The sequence below is a fragment of the Tupaia chinensis genome, unplaced genomic scaffold (assembly GCF_000334495.1).
Source record: "Tupaia chinensis unplaced genomic scaffold, TupChi_1.0 Scaffold143963_1, whole genome shotgun sequence".
NCBI lineage: Eukaryota > Metazoa > Chordata > Mammalia > Scandentia > Tupaiidae > Tupaia > Tupaia belangeri.
In genome coordinates, this window is record NW_006203814.1 from 325,073 (window position 1) to 343,281 (window position 18,209).

Consider the following 18,209-nt stretch of genomic DNA (forward strand, 5'->3'; position numbering starts at 1 on the left):
CAATTCTGATGTCTACACAGGTGAATGCATGCATTATTTCCCTCATTTATAGGCAGAGACTCAATAGAATCTATCTGCCAGTCCTGTTCTGCACTTTCTGCCTTCTGTCTATGACCTGGTGAATGAGGAATATGGCAGAGATATAAATGAGAACATAACAAGTGCTTCCTCACTACTGTTATCATGTCTGCATAAGAGGGAGGTATCTAGACACCCTTTGCAATATGCCATCCAGTCTTGCACCATTGATTTCCACTCTGCTTGTGTACCCAGTCCAGAGATCTGGGGAGGGGTAACACGCCTACCTTTCCTAGAGTGTCAGCCTCTACATTCCAGGGGAGTGAATCGACCTATGGGCAGGGATGAGATACTTGTTTAAATAGCCTACTCTTTTTATAACTCATTACAAATGTCTCTTCACATATTGGATCCTCATAATGGTTTAACACCTTACAGTATTTCCTTGCCCACTGGACAAACCATGTAGTGAGCCTTATTATACCCCAGCTAGCCATGCAAAGAACCATGGGCGAGAGCTCTTGCATGTGAACTAACCAGGCTTCCCTTACATCAGCCCATTAGCTTCTTTGTTCTGTTTCAAACAATATAGTATCAGTGTGTGATTGATCAGCAACTGCCATCCAGACACTAAGATTAACCTGATTAGAGCCATAAGAATACCGACCCTCAGCACGGGTAGGATAGCTGCCTACAATCACTGACAGTGGCAGCTCAATTGTAAGAGTCATGGTGGTTTTATATTGGACTAGTCCTAGGATAGCTATGCCTAAAGTAGACTAGTAGACAAAGTGGTACACTGCTGCAGATAAACATGCGTGTAGCCTAGGGGATTGGGCTGTTGTCGATATATGAATCTGGAGAAAGTTCTTTTATTTGTCCCCTTATGGGAAGATCTGTATGCACCACTACTTGTAGCTCTGCTTTATACAGGCTCTATTTATTGTAAAGCTTTGTAGACCCCTTGGATTTGTCCTGCTGGTGAATGTTGGGTGTCTGCAGTTTTCATAATTGTGTCCCAAATCAAAGGAGAACCATCTCTCCCTGCTGAGTTTGCCATAGGGCCCAGTGTATCCGTTCTGGATAAACAGCCACATTCAGTGTCATAGATATTCCTCCCAGTGGAGATCTTAAGACCTTAAACTTCTCAAAGACCTCTTCTTGCTCTTTGTCTAACTACCAGTGAGCCCCTATTTAAACTAACCAGTATGAGGGATGTAGGGATTGTGTCAAATGTGGGATAAATGTTCTGCAGTATTCCAGGAGGTCTAAAAAAGCTCTGCAGAAACTTCACTGTTTTATAGAGAGCGGTAGAGAAGTGTTGGACCTTACCTATAACGGACCACAGTATAGGGTAAGTTACTTAACAAAGATACCCCTATAAACTTTATAGCCAGGCCAGGACCTTGTCTTTTCTGAGGCTTGATGGCCCATCTTCTTTTGTGGAGGGAGATGCATAATGTATCCAGATGTTGCTGTTGTAAAGACAAGTCTGCAGAGATTAGTGTCACATTCTCAATCTAATGAAAACATTTTATAGTCACAGGTGGTGGACACAGTGAGAGAGCCTTAGCAATCATTCTGTGACATAAGGTGTATCCCATTCCCATGTCAACTAAGGGTTCACTGCTTATTCTTTTGGTTTCAATACATGATGAGTTCAAAATGGGGCTTAGAGTCAGTCAGTAGCATGTGGTTAAGGTGGCTGGATACCACATGGCTGGCTGGGTGGTTCAAGTCCTGGATGTAAAGAACACACTGGGTGTATGTATTTGCATGCCCTAACTCTCAAGAGGAGGGAAAAATAGAGGGGAAACAATTGTAGTACAACCATGACCTATGGGGCAAGAGGCACTTTGTCTCTCTTGGCAAGTGCATGCACCCTCTTTCAAATTTTTTAATAATAATAATGGGGCCTCTAGTTGTACCCTATTGCTTGGATATTGAGGCAACCTTGGTCCCAACCCTAGTCTCTTGGTCCTAGGAATATCCATTCAGTGTAGGTGTAGATGGGGATATGTGTTTCTGGGCCTCCTATTGTTCCAGTGAGGGTGCACTAGGCAGTGGTCTGAAATGCTGTACAGTTCCAAAGGACTACAAGGACAGTATTAGGTTGTTAATATCTTTCTTTCAAATTCTGCTGCTGGCAAATCATGCCACATCTGCTTCTTAGTTACTGATGCAGGACCTTTGCTCCCCCTTTTCCTGTGTTTGGAGGCTTTTCTTCTATTTTAAAATCATCCTTCCTCTTGATTACTAGACAGATGCATTCACAACCCTTCTCCATGTCTCCAGGATTGGCCGTGGCCTCACCTACATTAGCAGGATTGTAGAGGCACTGGCATAAAACCAACTGACTGGTGATGGTACTCATCTTTTTTTTTTTTTTCATTTTTAAAAAAATTTATTTTATATGTTCAATCACTGCATATCACCACAGCTTACAAAATAAAATCTCCCAGTGATTACTCATCTTTCCAGCCTCATTCCTGACTGAAATGCCAACTCCAGTATTCCAGAGTCACACTATCCATGCCACAAGACTTGCTTTTGCTTCTGCCACTGAGTGGGCTTCAGTGACAAACCATACTGCCTTAGTAACAGCTGCCTAATTGTGGCTGGGAGCTAACAGCTCCCTAATTGTGGCTGCTACCTGCCTCTCCTTTCTCCAGTGGATCATGTGACCTTCTAACGGCAACTGTTCTAATCCTTTTGGTACCTTTGTACTCAGAGATCCACATGCATCCAACAATGGAGCTGTTTCTCCACACATTGATGTGGCGGGCTACCCTAGAATTGCCTCACTGAGGCTTCATTTTCCTTACTTTGGTTCTTGAGCTCCTGCTGGCTGGCTTACCAATCCTTCCAAGATGGGGCTAAAGCAGCCCAGAGACCAAACAATGAAGCAGACAAGTCCAGCCTGTTGATGAAAAGTTCAAGGGAATTTACAGAAAGAAGCAAGTGCATGGTTGGCTATAAGTAAGAACATCTCCACAGTCTTTACTTCCAAAGCATATGCTTATAGATCCAGTAAGTTATGGGATCTTAAAGGGGTCTGCATGCAGGGGTGCATTTGAGGAATGTATAGAGGGTTCTGGGTGTCAGTACCATATCTTATCCATGAGCAGACATGTACCACTCACTGGATAAGGATAATAGACACTTTTTGTACAACAGCTGAGGCTGTATTCCAACTTTGGGAATGCCATCAAGGAGCTTAGAGTCAGTCAAGGTCTTGGTTTAGCTTTATGATGGAATCGTTTTTGTTATACCACACTATTCATACAAGCTTGTTTATAGAGGGGTTTTTATATATCAGAACTATTTGTTTCATTCAAAAGATTCTTGAAATAAATTCAGTTTTTTTGCAGTGGGATATTATACAACTGAAAACAAGAATGAAGTAGACATATATGTGTTAATGCGAAACAGTTTATTCCTTCATTCGGTAAATATTGAGCAACTATTTTTTTCCAAGCAGTTTTAGGCAATTATAGCAGTGAACAAGCCAAGCAAAAATCCCGGGCCGCAAATCTTAAAGCTGTATCAACTGGAAAATGCATGAGATAGGTTTCTACTTGTGTAAATTACACACACACACACACACGTATGAGAATTTTAAGGGAATCACCAAGATTATTTGTGGGTTAGAATTGGTATTTGATAAAAGAAGAATTATTTCATAATTGTAACACAAAAAATTAAATTACAGGTAACTAAAGGAAATATAGCCTAAAATTTATAGTTATGTACTTTATCAAAAATAATATTTAATACTCACACTGAAAGACATATATGTCCCTTCTACCTATACAAGGATTTTGATAATTTAGTGAAATATTCTGATCTTACGAGTAGTAAATGGAAAAGCTGTCATTTAAACCTGAATCTGTCAGATTCCTGAATCTGTGCTTTCTAAGCTATACAATAATAACCTTCTAAGATAGCCTGAAATTAATAGGTTTGATTCTCTAATTGGCCATTTATAATGTAACTTATTTCTCTGTTTCTTGTAGGGGAATATGTTGTGTTTCATCTGATATTATGACACAGTTCATCATTGTTCAATATACCACTTAAAAAGAAAGAAATAATGCCTATTCAACTATGGCACAATGCTCTCTTGCCACTGAGAATATTTATTTTATACTTATTGAAGTTTTCACTTTTTAAAAATGCTAATCATACAGAATTATTTAGATGTAAATTTTATCATATATTATTTGTATTTATGTTTAGAAAGGAAAATATAAATAAATTGGTTAAATTTATTCACCTTCATAGTCCAATTTTTCATAAATCACTTTTTGACTCAAGTGAAAATATTTTGTTTATTTCACATGATATTATGTGAAAAAGAATCAAGTTTGTGTCTGTGAAGGCAGTGACAACTACATCATAACTGTCGTCTGGCCAGCCGACAGAGGTTGTACTTGTCATTGATCATAAATATATCAGATGTCAGAGATATTAAAATGTGAAAAAATATGACTTAGAATCAATGAAATATGGTAGAATATACTTAATAAGATTTTTAGCACTTAGAGTTAATGTATGCTAAGTGCTTACCCCACTGCATTTTACTTACCAGATTTCAATAAATGTTAGCTATTAGTATTGTTGACATACAGTATAAAGAATAATTAGCATTATATTATACATTAATATTACAATTGTCACAGCTAGCATCATAGTTGGAGATTTTTTTTTTCTCTCCTGAGATCAGGAACAATTCAAGAATTGTTGCTAAGACTCTGAACCACAGACTGGGTCCACATAGAAGGCCCAGGATTGAGTCCCAATTCAGCCTAAAGGCTTGGCATGGTAGTGCGGACTTGTGGTCCCAGCTCCTCCAGAAGCTGAGGCAAGAGGATTGTGACACAGTGAGGTCCTATTTTTTTTTTTTCTTTTTAAGGAAGGAAATAAAAAGTCCATGCTCTTTACATTTTTCTTTCAAGTTTTCCATAGGGTGTTTGCACTCACTAGGAAGGTTGAGAGAGAGAGTGAGAGAGAGAGAGAGAGAGAGAGAGAGAAACCCTTCCTCCACCTCCAGCGGGGAAGACCACACCACAATCCCTTTTCCTCCATTTTCCTCTCGGGATCATAACTTTCAAGTCCCTGGGCCTGGGAATCGAACCACACAATTTGCCATGTGGAATCCTGTGCCTTAGCCTACATACCACCTACTGGCCTTACTCTCTTCACATTTATTCAACAGTTTACTGGTATTCTAGCCAGGGCAATTAGACCAGAAAGTGAGATAAGAGCCACCCAGATTGGAAAGAAATTTAGTAAAACTGTCTCTACTTGGGAATGACATGTTTTGTACATAAAAAGTGTCAGGAATCTATTAAAATACTAATGTAGAATTTCAACCAAGGGCACAGGATGTAAGATCAGTGTATTAAAAAAAAAAAATTCTATTTCTATACAATGGCAGTGGACAATCTGGAAATAAAAACTTAAAAACTAATTTGAGGGCCAGCATTTTACTGAAGTGCTAAGCGCTATATGTGGAAAGTTAGGTCCCACATGGCTTATTGGGATACAAGTCCAGCTCCAGAAGCTTGAGATACATAATGGGAATGTGTGCATGCATGCCCCAAATACTGATAGGATAGAGAAATGGAGGGAAAAGGAGTGTAGCATGACCATGCCCCATGGGAGTGGTGCTTTCTCTCTCTTTCTCTGGTAAACACCTACAACCTATGGCATTAAAAAAGTAACCAAATGAATTAAAAATAGCACCAGTAAGAAAAAAAAAACTTAGGAAAAAAAGAAGTAAAAACATGTACTATGTAAAGTATAAAACAATATTGAAAAATTAAAGACCTAAATAAAAACAAATACATATTCCATGTTAATAGATTGTAAGACCTTATAAAACAAGAGTTTATATTATTAAGATGGAAATATTCCTCATTCTGATCTACAGATTCAGTGAGATCCCTATCCAAATACTAGCTGTTTCTTTGTATAACACTAACAAGTAGATCACAAAATGCATATAGAAATTCAAATGACTTTCAATAGCCAAAACGTTCTTTTTTTTTTTTGCTATAGAGCACATGCGCTCGCCAGACAGAGAGAGACAGAGAGACAGAAAGTGAGGAATCATCCCCAGAGGGGATGACCACGCCACAATCCCTTCTCCTCCATTCTCCTCTTGGGATCTTGGGCATGCACGCACACGCGCCTGCCGTGAGTTTAAGCCACCGGGTCTGGGATGCAAACCGCAGTCGACTACGTGGGAGTCCAGCGACATAGCCATTACGCCAACTGCTGGTTCCCAATAGCCAAAACATTCTTGAATGTAAACAATGCTCATACTTCTTGATTTCAAAACTTATTACAAAGCAGCAGAAATTAAGACGATATGCTACTAGCATAAGAATGAACATTTGGATCTGTAGAATAGAACTGAGGGTCCAGAAATACTCTCTTACATGTATAGTCAGTTGATCTTCCACACGAGTACTGAGACAGTTGCAGAGGGAAATCCTTTCAACAAATGATACTGGGAACCGGGTAGCCACCAACAAAAGAAATGAAGTTGTTACTTTACGTCATGACAAAAGAGGTGCTGATCATAATCCCCAGAGATACAGTCCTGAACACCATAATCCTGAAGGTTAAAATCCCAAGGAAACAAAATCCTTTAAGTCTAAAATTCCTAACATTTGCACTTCTGAAAAGTTAAAATCTTGAATGCAAAAATTCTGAAAGCTGAAATCCTAAAAACTACAACTCTCATTGGGAATGGGAGGTTATGTAAAAGAGGGTAGATATCCAAAAATTCTGAGGAAGAGACTGTTTTTTAGGGTTTTTTTGTTTGTTTGTTTTGTTTTGTTTTTTTAGGTTTTTGCCATAGGGTGCATACACTCATTAGAAAGGGAAAGCAAGAAGTAACACCACCCTCTTGCCCACCTGCAGAGGGGATGGCCATGTGTGATCCTTGTCCTCCATTCTCCTTCTGGGATTTTTGGGCACGCATAGACATTTACCTAGCTTGATTTTCAGGTTGCAGGTCCAGTGCTGAAACTGCAGTCAGCCATGTGGGAGTCCAGCTGCTTAACCACTGTGCCACGTGCTGGCTGCAAATTGTCAGCATTATGTTATACAATTTGTTGTGCTATGTATTTCATCTTCACATCATTTCCAGAACTGAAAATATAAATTCTGTAGAATTTTAGAGAGTTTGAACTTGTTTTATGCATTTGTTTGTAATTTTGACTCTGCAAAAGTGCATTATTGCCATGTTGACATTGTGCATAAGCATCGTACACATATATAAAAATGTAGAACTTTATAAATGAAAAGTCTGTTTTTGTATACTTACCTTTGTGAAAGAAAAAATTCCTTAAGATCTCAGCTCTTTGGGTACTGCATATGCATTGGTGACCCATTGAGGTTTTTGATCGATTTTCTCAAAAAATTGAGTTTGTTCTAACAGTATTTCAGATGAACCACAGTTATAAAGCTGGGTACACACAGTTGTCAACTACAGTGATGTGTGTTTTTACATCTTGATTATTGATCTATTATGAATATGGTTCACAACTGTTAGGATATCTGAGAGTTCATGCCTACACAAATATGTTTGTTATTATTGCCCATTTATTTTGTAAAATTGCCTATAAAGTGTTCTACCATGTTTTTATATCTTTCTAAAATATATTCCCCTTTAAAAAGTCAACAAAAAATTTTTCGAGAGATTTTTGCTATAGGGCATGTGCACTCTCCAGAAAGATAGACAGACAGAAAGCAAGAAATCACCCCCCAGAGGGGATGGTCACACCACAATCCCTTCTCCTCCATTCTTCTCTCAGGATTTTGGGCACACATGCACACATGCCCAGCGTGAGTTTTAAGCTGCCAGGTCTGGGACTTGAACTACATTGGAGTCCAGCTATGTAAACATTATGCAATCTGCTGGTCCCAAAGATACCTTTTTTTTTTTTTTAAACCAGACCACTTTAATGTTTTTGTACAGTTTAATAAATAATCTTTTGATGACTGCAGGCATGTAAGACCGGCTATATTCAGAAACATCAGTCATGATGGTTTTCCAGACTGGTGTATCATCTTCAAAAATTACAGGGAGTTACTTGTATGCAACTGCTATCAAACCAGTAAGACAGCATTTATGCATCCATCATTTTCAGGATTGTTGGTAACTTGGGCATATTTCCCCCAAATAACGTTGCCTCCTTGTGTCACAAGGCCCAACTCATTCACGTTCACCTCAAAGACAGTACCCTTGGTGATAACACCCAAAGTTGTATATAGTGGGGATGAGAGATTCTTCTTTACACCGAGTATGAGCAGGCAAAAGGTCGCTTTCAGTTCAGGATGCGTTACATGGGCCTTCTGGAAATGTAAGCCCATTGTCCTAATGAATCTTTCATATTTAGGTGGTTTTCTAGTAAAGCCATCTCCAACAAAGCAGACTTTTGTAACCAACCTCTTCCATGCCTTCTTTCTCTTTCCTGTTCAAATAACTTTTAATACTTCTGTTTCTCTCTGGGCTTGAACATTGGGTAAAGGGACTTCCCATTTTCCTGCTTTCTCTTTCCATTTTTGTTTAATATTAGAAAGTACTTTAGCTCAGGACTGTCCTTCTCTGTCCAACAGAAAGGCAGGTACTGCTCCTTGTTGAGTCTTTTCATCATTCTTTTGTTTGGCATTCCTCTTTTCATGCATCTTGACAGTCTTTTTCATTTGTATTTTCTCAGCATGGTGCTGTTTATGATAGAGCTTAGCCTTCAGACCAGTCATCTTTTTTGCCTTTGTTGAATGTCCATGAGCCTCCTGACTTTCCTTCTTTTGTTTTTGGAGAGGTTTTTTCACTATAGGGGGTGTGCGCTCACCAGACAGACAGACAAAAAGCGAGAAATCACCCCCCGGGGGGGATGGCCACGCCGCAGTCCCTTCTCCTCTTCTCCTCCATTCTCTCGGGATCTTGGGCACACACACACAAGCGCCTGGCGTGAGTTTTAAGCCACTGGGTCCGGGACGCGAACCACAGTTGACTACGTGGGAGTCCAGCGACATAGCCATTACGCTAACTGCTGGTCCTGACTTTCTTTCTTTCTCTTTTTCTCATGGTAATCCAAACGGTATCAGAGCGTTTATGATGTAATTCAGTATATTCGTTTTTTGGCATGGTGATGGCTGCAGAGTCACCGGGAGCAGCCTCCTGGACACAAAGAAGTTGTCAACTTTCAGGTCTCAGAGACCAACAAGCAGACCCAATGCAGTTCAGAATTGGAAAACCCAACAAATATGTTTTTAAAAACTTTTTTGACTGGGGAACCAGCAGTTAGCGTAATGGCTATGTCGCTGGATTCCCACGTAGTCTACCGCGGTTCGTGTCCCGGACCCGGTGGCTTAAAACTCACGCCGGGCGCGTGTGCGTGCGTGCTCAAGATCCCGAGAGGAGAATGGAGGAGAAGGGATTGCGGCGTGACCATCCCCCCTGGGGTTTGATTTCTCGCTTTCTGTCTCTATGTCTCTCTCTGTCTGTCTGGCGAGCGCACGCGCCCTACAGTGAAAATCTCTCCAAAAAAAAAAAAAAAAACTTTTTTGACTGGAATTATTCTTTTTGGAATTTGACCTTTCCAGATTTTAGGCTAAGGGATTTTTTTTAAGTGCATTTTATTTTGAAAGAATTACTTTATTTAACTTTATTTATTTATTTTAATTTGACCAGAGAGGGACAGAGCGATAGAGACCAAGCTGCCAGGTCTGGGACTGAAATCACAGTTGGCCATGTAGTAGTCCAGTGCCCCTAACCACCATGCCACCTGCCACCTGCTGGCCCCTAGACTAAGGAATTTTAATCTTTAGGGATTTTAACATTTGAGATTATGGTATTCCAAACTATGTCTTTGGAATTATGGTCCAAACCCACACACAAAAAAGAAATCAATAGAGATTACACAGTTAAGAGCAAAACTATAAAACTTAATAGAAGAAAGCACAGAGGTAAATCTTACTGACATTATGAAATCTTAAATATGACATCAGAAGAACAACTAACAGAGAGAATGCAACCCATTAAAATGAAAAACTTTTGGACTTTAAAAGACACCATAAAGAAAATAAAAAGACAGCCTGAAGAGTGGGAGAAGGGCTAGGTGGTGGCACAGTGGGAACACAGCTAGACCTATATAGGAAACATCCCAGTTCACATCCGGGATCCCCCTGAGCATGCCAGGCACACATTGGCATGTCAGTGATTCAGGCAGACTGAACCTAGAGCTAGAACAAGAAATGGAACACCCTATTGGAAGTCTCTCTCTCTCTGTTCCTCCCATCTCTTTCTCTCATGGAACTTAAGAGAAAAAAGTCATGTATCTGGTAAGAGACTTGTAAATAAATACAGAAAGAACTCTTACAAACCAGGAACCAAAGGCAAATGACATATTTAAAAATGGAAAGATGGCACCAACCTCAGTGGTTAAAATAGCTGGATCCCACATAGCAAACTACATTATCTGAGTCCCAGATCCAGAGGCTTGAAAAACACATCAGGCATGTGTGCATGCATACCCAAGATTCCAACAGGAGGTAGAAACGCAGGAGAAGGGATTGCAGTGCGTGAGCATTCCCTACAGGGTCTGTTCTCTCTTTCTGTCACTGTCTCTCTCCAGCTAGTGCTCGTGCCCTCCTGCAAAATTAAAAAGCGAAAAAATGGACAGATGATTTGAATAGGCATTTCTCCATAAACTCATGAAAGATTTCTTAACAACATTAGCCATCAGGGAAGTAGAATGAACACTGCTACGATGGTTATGATCAATAGTAAATATGCTACTATTATTCACCGATACATTTATAGAGAAATTAGATCTCTCATACATTGTTGTTTGGTATGTAAAATGGTACAGTCACTTTATATAATAGAGTCTGACAATTATTCCTCACTAGGTTAAAGTTTTCATATGACACTGCAGTCCCACTCTAGGTATATAGTGAAGAGAGATGAAAACATAGGTCTACACAAAAACTTCTAAATGAATGTTCATAGCAGCATTATTCATAATAAACAGAAAGTCAAAACTTCCCAAATGTCCATCAGCTGATGAGTGGACAAATAACATGTGATTTAATGTAAAAGGAATATTATTCTGGATTAAAAAGGAATGAAGTACGGACACAATGGAACAGCCTTAGAAACATTAGGCCGGGCGCAGGCAGGTGGCGTGGTGGTTAAGGGCGCTGGATTCCCACATGGCCAACCAGCTGTGGTTTGTCACAGACATGGCAGCTTGTTTTCTCACTTTCCCTTTTTCTTTCTCTCTCTCTCTCTATCTCTATCTGGTCAAATTAAAAAATAATAATAACAAGTGGAATTAAATGAAAAAATAATTCTTTTTAAAAAATTAAAAAAAAAAATTAGGCTAATCTGTGGAGACAAAAAAGTAAGTCAAGTTAAATGAGCAGAGGGGCCTGACGGGAAGTGGTTGATAATAGGTACAGGATTTGTTTCTGTGGGACATGATAAAAATGTCCTAATATTAGTGGTGAGTGTTTCACAGCTTTATGAACAAACTAAATATCATTGACTTATATATTCTAGATGGTTGAAATGTATAATAAAGTTTATCTCAATAAACTCATTTTTAAAAGGAGAGAACAAGACAAGAGAAGGAGAGGAGAACTTAAGAGAATAAATGTAAGTGCCCACAGGTGGAATAGTGGGAATAGTGGTTGAGGCACTGGACTCCCACATAACCAACTGTGGTTCAAATCCCACATTTGGAAGCTTTCTTCTTCACTTTCCTTCTCACTCTTTCTGTCTCTCTCCAGTGAGTACACATGCCCTGTAGCAAATTAAAAAGTAATAATAAATAAAAATTAAATAGATAATTGTTTTTTTCTTTTTTAATAAAAAGAACAAGTGTAGACAACCCTTCAAAGGATATTTGCTTGCTTCAAAGGGGCCTTTTTACCTGTACAGTATATAGTATTTGTTTAGTATGTAATTCCACCTTTTATTGTGGAAGAACTATTTCTTTCTGTGCTTCAATCTAAAATGATTTTTTCCATATATACATTGTATCATAGTTAATCAAATGATGTAAATAATACAGACTTGTAGTTAATTGAACTTAAACAAAACAGAAAATCACACATTTTAACCCGTTACTTAATTTTTGTGTTTTGCAATATAATCTCTTTTTTTTTTTTTTTTTTGGGGGGGTTTTCACTATAGGGCGCGCGCGCTCGCCAGACAAGTGCCTGGCATGAGTTTTAAGCCACCAGGTCCAGAATGCGAACTGTGGTCGACTACATGGGAGTCCAGCGACATAGCCATTATGCTAACTGCTGGTCCCTTGCAATATAATCTTGATTTATGTAGTACACCAAAGCAAGTAAACTACATATTATCCTTGAAGTCTGACATAGAAGGTTCTTATTTATAGTTATTTATGTGGACAGCATAAAAAAGAAAATGGAAATTTAAAAGGAAAAGCCATTTATATTTTGTTTAAATCTGTTATATCCTATCAACTAATATGTTATGGATCTTACATCTAAATACTTTGTTAATACAAGAATTTTTCTTTTATCTAACTTTTCAATGTTTTTGGTAAAAATAATAGCTGTATTTGAATGTGATTCTTTGTATTGCATAAATTATTGTGGAATCACAGTAATAGAGTTTTTCTGAATTTTATTGACATAGGACCTTAAATGTTGACTGTGTAGGTGATAGTGTTACCAGCATTCTGTGTTAACCTCCTTTATATTCTATAAATTGTTGGTAAAAATAGAGAATTGCTCCCATTTAAAGAATTGTACCATCCTCTTACATCTGTGTTGAGTATCCCTCCTACTGCTATTCTCCTCCCCTTACAGAAAAAATTGTTTGCTAACTATATACCATAAACATGTATGCATTTATATACACATTTAAACCCAGTACAGAACTGAGCAAAATGTACTATTTTATGAACTAAAACTTTTTCTCTTTGTGATAGGGTATGTGTGCTCGCCAGAAAGACAGAGACAGACAGAAAGCGAGAAATCACTGCCAAAGGAGGATGACCATGCTACAATCCCTTCTCCTCCATTCTCTTCTCAAGATCTTGGGCACTCACGTACTCATACCTGGTATGAGTTTAAGCCACCAGGTCCGGGACTTGAACCATGGTCGACTACATGGGAATCCAGCGACATAGCCATTATGTCAATTGCTGGCCCCTAGTACTGTGCTTAAAGAACAAAAATTCTTCCAGCAAAATTAACAAAGTTTATCAGGTTATCGGGCAAATCATGATGTACTTTTTTGTTTTTCTATGCAAAAATGCAACATCACTTTCCCAATGACCCAATATTACAATGCTTTGCTTATTAATTGTCCAAATATGTTTAATCATCTAACAGTATAGTTATTTTAGTCATTTATTTTGTACTTTAAGAACAAAAGCGTTTGGGGCCAGCAGGCAGCGTGGTGGTTAATGGCGCTGAATTCTCACTCACACGGTCAACCACGGCTAGAGTCCTGGACCTGGCAGCTTGCTTTCTCACTTTCTCTGTCTCTCTCTCTCTCTGGTCAAATTAAAATAAATAAATAAAGTTAAATAGAATAATTCTTAAAAAAAAAAAAGAACAAGAGTGTTTTACAGTCAAAGTTTATCAGGTTATCGGGCAAATCATGATGTACTTTTTTGTTTTTCTATGCAAAAATGCAACATCACTTTCCCAATGACCCAATATTACAATGCTTTGCTTATTAATTGTCCAAATATGTTTAATCATCTAACAGTATAGTTATTTTAGTCATTTATTTTGTACTTTAAGAACAAAAGCGTTTGGGGCCAGCAGGCAGCGTGGTGGTTAATGGCGCTGAATTCTCACTCACACGGTCAACCACGGCTAGAGTCCTGGACCTGGCAGCTTGCTTTCTCACTTTCTCTGTCTCTCTCTCTCTCTGGTCAAATTAAAAGAAATAAATAAAGTTAAATAGAATAATTCTTAAAAAAAAAAAAGAACAAGAGTGTTTTACAGTAATATCAGCATCCTGAGGAAATATATTTCATAATAATTTATAAGGATCATGAAAATAGTAGATTTTATAATAGTTTATATTATAAAGATTATCAATGATTCAGATACCATGCACCGTATCTCACCAGCAGTGGTTTACTTTTACCATAATTCTCAATAAAAGAGGGTATATCAAAACAGTATAACTTGAAAAATAGCTCATTCTTGTTTTTTTGGTACTCCCTAAAGAAGCAGTTGTACTTTCCTTCTCATCTCTGAGCTTTACTGAAAATCATGGTACATTGGAATTTGAAATGTACTGCCCTTTTCTAGAAATTATCTGGTATTCTTGTTGCTTGGTATATTGTATTTATTTATTTTGAAATTCTTTTGTTGCCAAGACATGGTCCAATTTAGATTATTTTCATTTATTAACATAACTCATTTTCCTTTAATTGAATGTTTAGGTATATCATTATTGGGGTGTATTAGATTCATGAGTGAACCTAATAATTTAAAATGCTATTTTAGTACATTAATTTGAATTTGAAATTCACTAATATATTGTAACCAATCATTTAGACAAGAACTGTCAATCAAATCTTGAGTCTTTATTCCTGTACCCCATTCAAACTCATTTTGAATGGCAGATTTGTTTTTGAGTGACTAGGGATGAGAATGATTTCTTTTTCCTCTTATCTCTTTTTTCTAGACATGTGTTTTCCATTTCCTTAACAATTTAGTATAATAAAATTTATTCTAGTAATTAAATAGATTTTTAGAATAAACATGGTAATTTACTATCAAAGAAAGAATTTTATTTTTATATTTTACTTGCTTTCATATCTTTTTTTAAAAAGATGTTTTATCATTGGGCACATGTGCACTTCCGAAAGAGACAGTGAGAAGGAAAGTGAGAAATCACCCCCAGGGGGATGACCATACCACAATGCCTTCTCTTCCATTCTCCTCCCAGGACTTTGGTCATAAATGCAAATGCCTCTGGTGTGAATTTCAAGCCACCAGGTCTGGGACTTGAACCCTAGTCAACCATGTGGGAGTCCAGTACCTTAACTATCATACCACCTGCTGGTATGATATCTATTTCAATATCTATTTCAGCTTTCATATCTATTTCAATAAGTAATATTGTTATGTTCTTTACAATTCAAAATTTGCATTCTAGTTGCCTTGCCATTCAGTCCTTTCCTCCCTATGGCCAACTGCTATTATCTGTTTCATTTCCGTGTATGTTCTGAAGTTATTTTATATATACACGGGCAGTGCGAATATTAAAAAATTGTATTTTTATATTATTTATAAAAATAGTTAAATACTAAACATTTAACTATAAACCTCTAATAAATTATTGTAACTATAAATTTGTTTCCATCTTAAACATAGTATTCTATACAAAATGTACAAACTAGTATCTTCATGATACCTCACAGCACATTTTTACCATTTTATCCATTTATCTATCTATCTATCGTCTAGTCTATCTATCTAATAGCTAGAGGGCATGTGTACTCCTCAGAGAGAGAAAAAACTCCCAGCCTATGAGGTTTGGTCACACTGCAATCTTTTCTCTTCCATTTCTCCATCCTGTCAGGACTTGGGACAAATACATTCCTGGATTGTTTTTCAAGCCACTGGGGCCAGGATTTGAACCACAGTTGGCAATGTGGGACCTGGCTCCCTTCACCACTAGGCTATGGGACCTGCCCCGATTTTATACTCTTATTTCTCCTTATTATTTATTTTTACAATGTGGTAATAAACTTAGAATATTATTTTACAGAAGATTTTTGTAAGAATTCTATTATATCAATCTACCTATATAGTTGTGACTGAAAATTTTTTTTAAGAATTATTTTATTTAACTTTATTCATTTATTTATTTTAAAATTTGACCAGAGAGGGACAGAGTGCAAGAGAGTGAGAGAGAGAGAGAAAGTGAGAAAGCAAGCCACCATGTCTGGGACTCGAACCATGGTCGGCCATGTGGGAGTCCAACACCCTTAACTACCACGCCCCTGCTGGCCCTGAGACTGATAGTTTTAAACCACATTCTAGCGGCGTATTCTCAAAAACTATATGGCTCTGATTCAAATTTGTAATATTTTATTTAAAAAATTGAGGACTACAGAAAGAAATTTAAAACACAGAAAGCCAAATTGTAATCTTTTCTAAAATATAATATATTTTTTTATTTTGTACACTTAATCACTAATCTTAGAGAGTTAAATTAAAATGTCAGCAAGGCACGTTAGATTTTGTTGTAAATTTTTAAAAATATGAACATAAGTGGAAACTATAAAATTTGGATTTAACTACTTTATCCTTAATTTAAATGAAAAATTACATTTGTACATACAAATACAATAGCTTCTTTTTATAACAGTATAAAAAGACTACATAATTGTTATGCAATTATAAATTTGTGCCATTTTTTTGTTAAAGAATTGTGTTTACTTTTGGCACTTAGTTAGAATGGTCTTGTACCTAATGCATTTAGAGCAATTATACTACTTTGGTCTTAATTCAGTGCTCTGAAAATGGACTTAAAATGACTTTGAAGCACACACTCTTCAAATAGTAATATTTAAAGTACAATAGCATCTAAATTTAAAATTTATATATGGGCAATATTTTTTACTTACATTTAATCACTGTATATCTTTACTGTGTACAACATTGCTTTTTCCAGCATGAACATGGTGCATATCAGTCAAGACAAATATGTTATCATCAGCAAATAACTTCTCATTTTTGTGTCAATTAAATGTCTTGGTCACTATTTCTAAGAAAACTGTGTGAGATTATAATTAGAAACCTAAAGCCATCATGTATTTTGGAAATACCCTTTTGACTATATATATTTTTTTTGGGGGGGGGGAGAGTTTTTTGCTATAGGGCGTGTGCGCTCGCCAGACAGACAGAGAGAGACAGAGAGACAGAAAGCGAGAAATCACCCCCCAGGGGGGATGGTCACGCTACAATCCCTTCTCCTCCATTCTCCTCTTGGGATCTTGGGCACGTGTGCACACATGCCTGGCATGAGTTTAAGCCACCGGGTCCGGGATGCGAACTGCAGTCGACTACGTGGGAGTCCAGTGACATAGCCATTACGCTAACTGCTGGTCCCTGCCCTCCCCCCCTTTTTTTTTTTGAGAGGTTTTCGCTACAGAGAGAGACATAGAGACAGAAAGCGAGAAATCACTCCCCAGGAGGGATGATCACACTCTCCGCCATTCTCCTCTGGGGATCTTGGGCATGCACGCACACATGCCCGGCGTGAGTTCTAAGCCACTGGGTCCAGGACGTGAACCGCGGTCGACTACATGGGAATCCAGCGACATAGTCATTACACTAACTGCTGGTTCCCACTGCTGGTCCCCCTTTTGACTATATTTTTAATTGTTGCCCTCTATCAAAATTTTCTACTGGATAGAAATGTACTTTTTTCTTAAAATTGCCAAGTTATCATTGTAAACTAGCATTAATTTTCATAAATATACATATTAGCAAGATTCTACTTGATCTGTTTATTTAATAGTGCCTCAATAAATATATTAACTTCTTATTTCTTCTGAAATTTGCCTTGAAGTACTTATATTGTAGACTCCACTGAAGTCTATAATTGGAACATTATCTTTGACTTTCAAAAACCATACATAATTGTTTAAACAATTGTATGTAAGATCCATAATTTTCTAATCCAAGCAAGAGAAATATGCTATTCTTAGAAGCTGATTTTGTATTATGTCATTTAATATGAAACATTTATCTCAAATAGATGTGGACAATTTATTGTTATTTTCAGAATAGTTATTTGCCTAACAGATGAGCTCTAACATAAATTAAGCAGTAAATCAGTTTTGGTTTCTTTAGATAATTAGTAATTTACATATAACCTTTGGCTATTCTTTTATCTTAGGTCATTTATATGAGTTGCATAAAATTGTTTTCTATATAGAAAGTGCTTTGAATTGCAAAATCTAATTAAAACATGCTATTATTTTAGGACAGTTGTGTTTCTGAATGGTACTGTTGAGACTATTAGGAATATTGGAGAGGAATGAATGGGGTATGTAAGGACGCTTAATTATAACCTCTGTGGTCTATGTTAGGTTATAGTATCGATCAACTAGAAAAAGTGAAACTGAAAGTACTTAAGAGTATTGCATTTT

General features: G+C 37.4%; 1 protein-coding gene and 1 pseudogene across 1 annotated transcript in view; one reads left to right on the forward strand and one right to left on the reverse strand.

The window, feature by feature from the left end:
• LOC102488238 (attractin-like protein 1) overlaps window positions 1–18,209 on the forward strand; it is a gene marked incomplete at its 5' end in the record, with an annotated part of 503,763 nt that overhangs the window by 320,609 nt on the left and 164,945 nt on the right.
• Window positions 8,143–9,184, reverse strand: LOC106733510 (ribosome biogenesis protein NSA2 homolog; annotated as a pseudogene).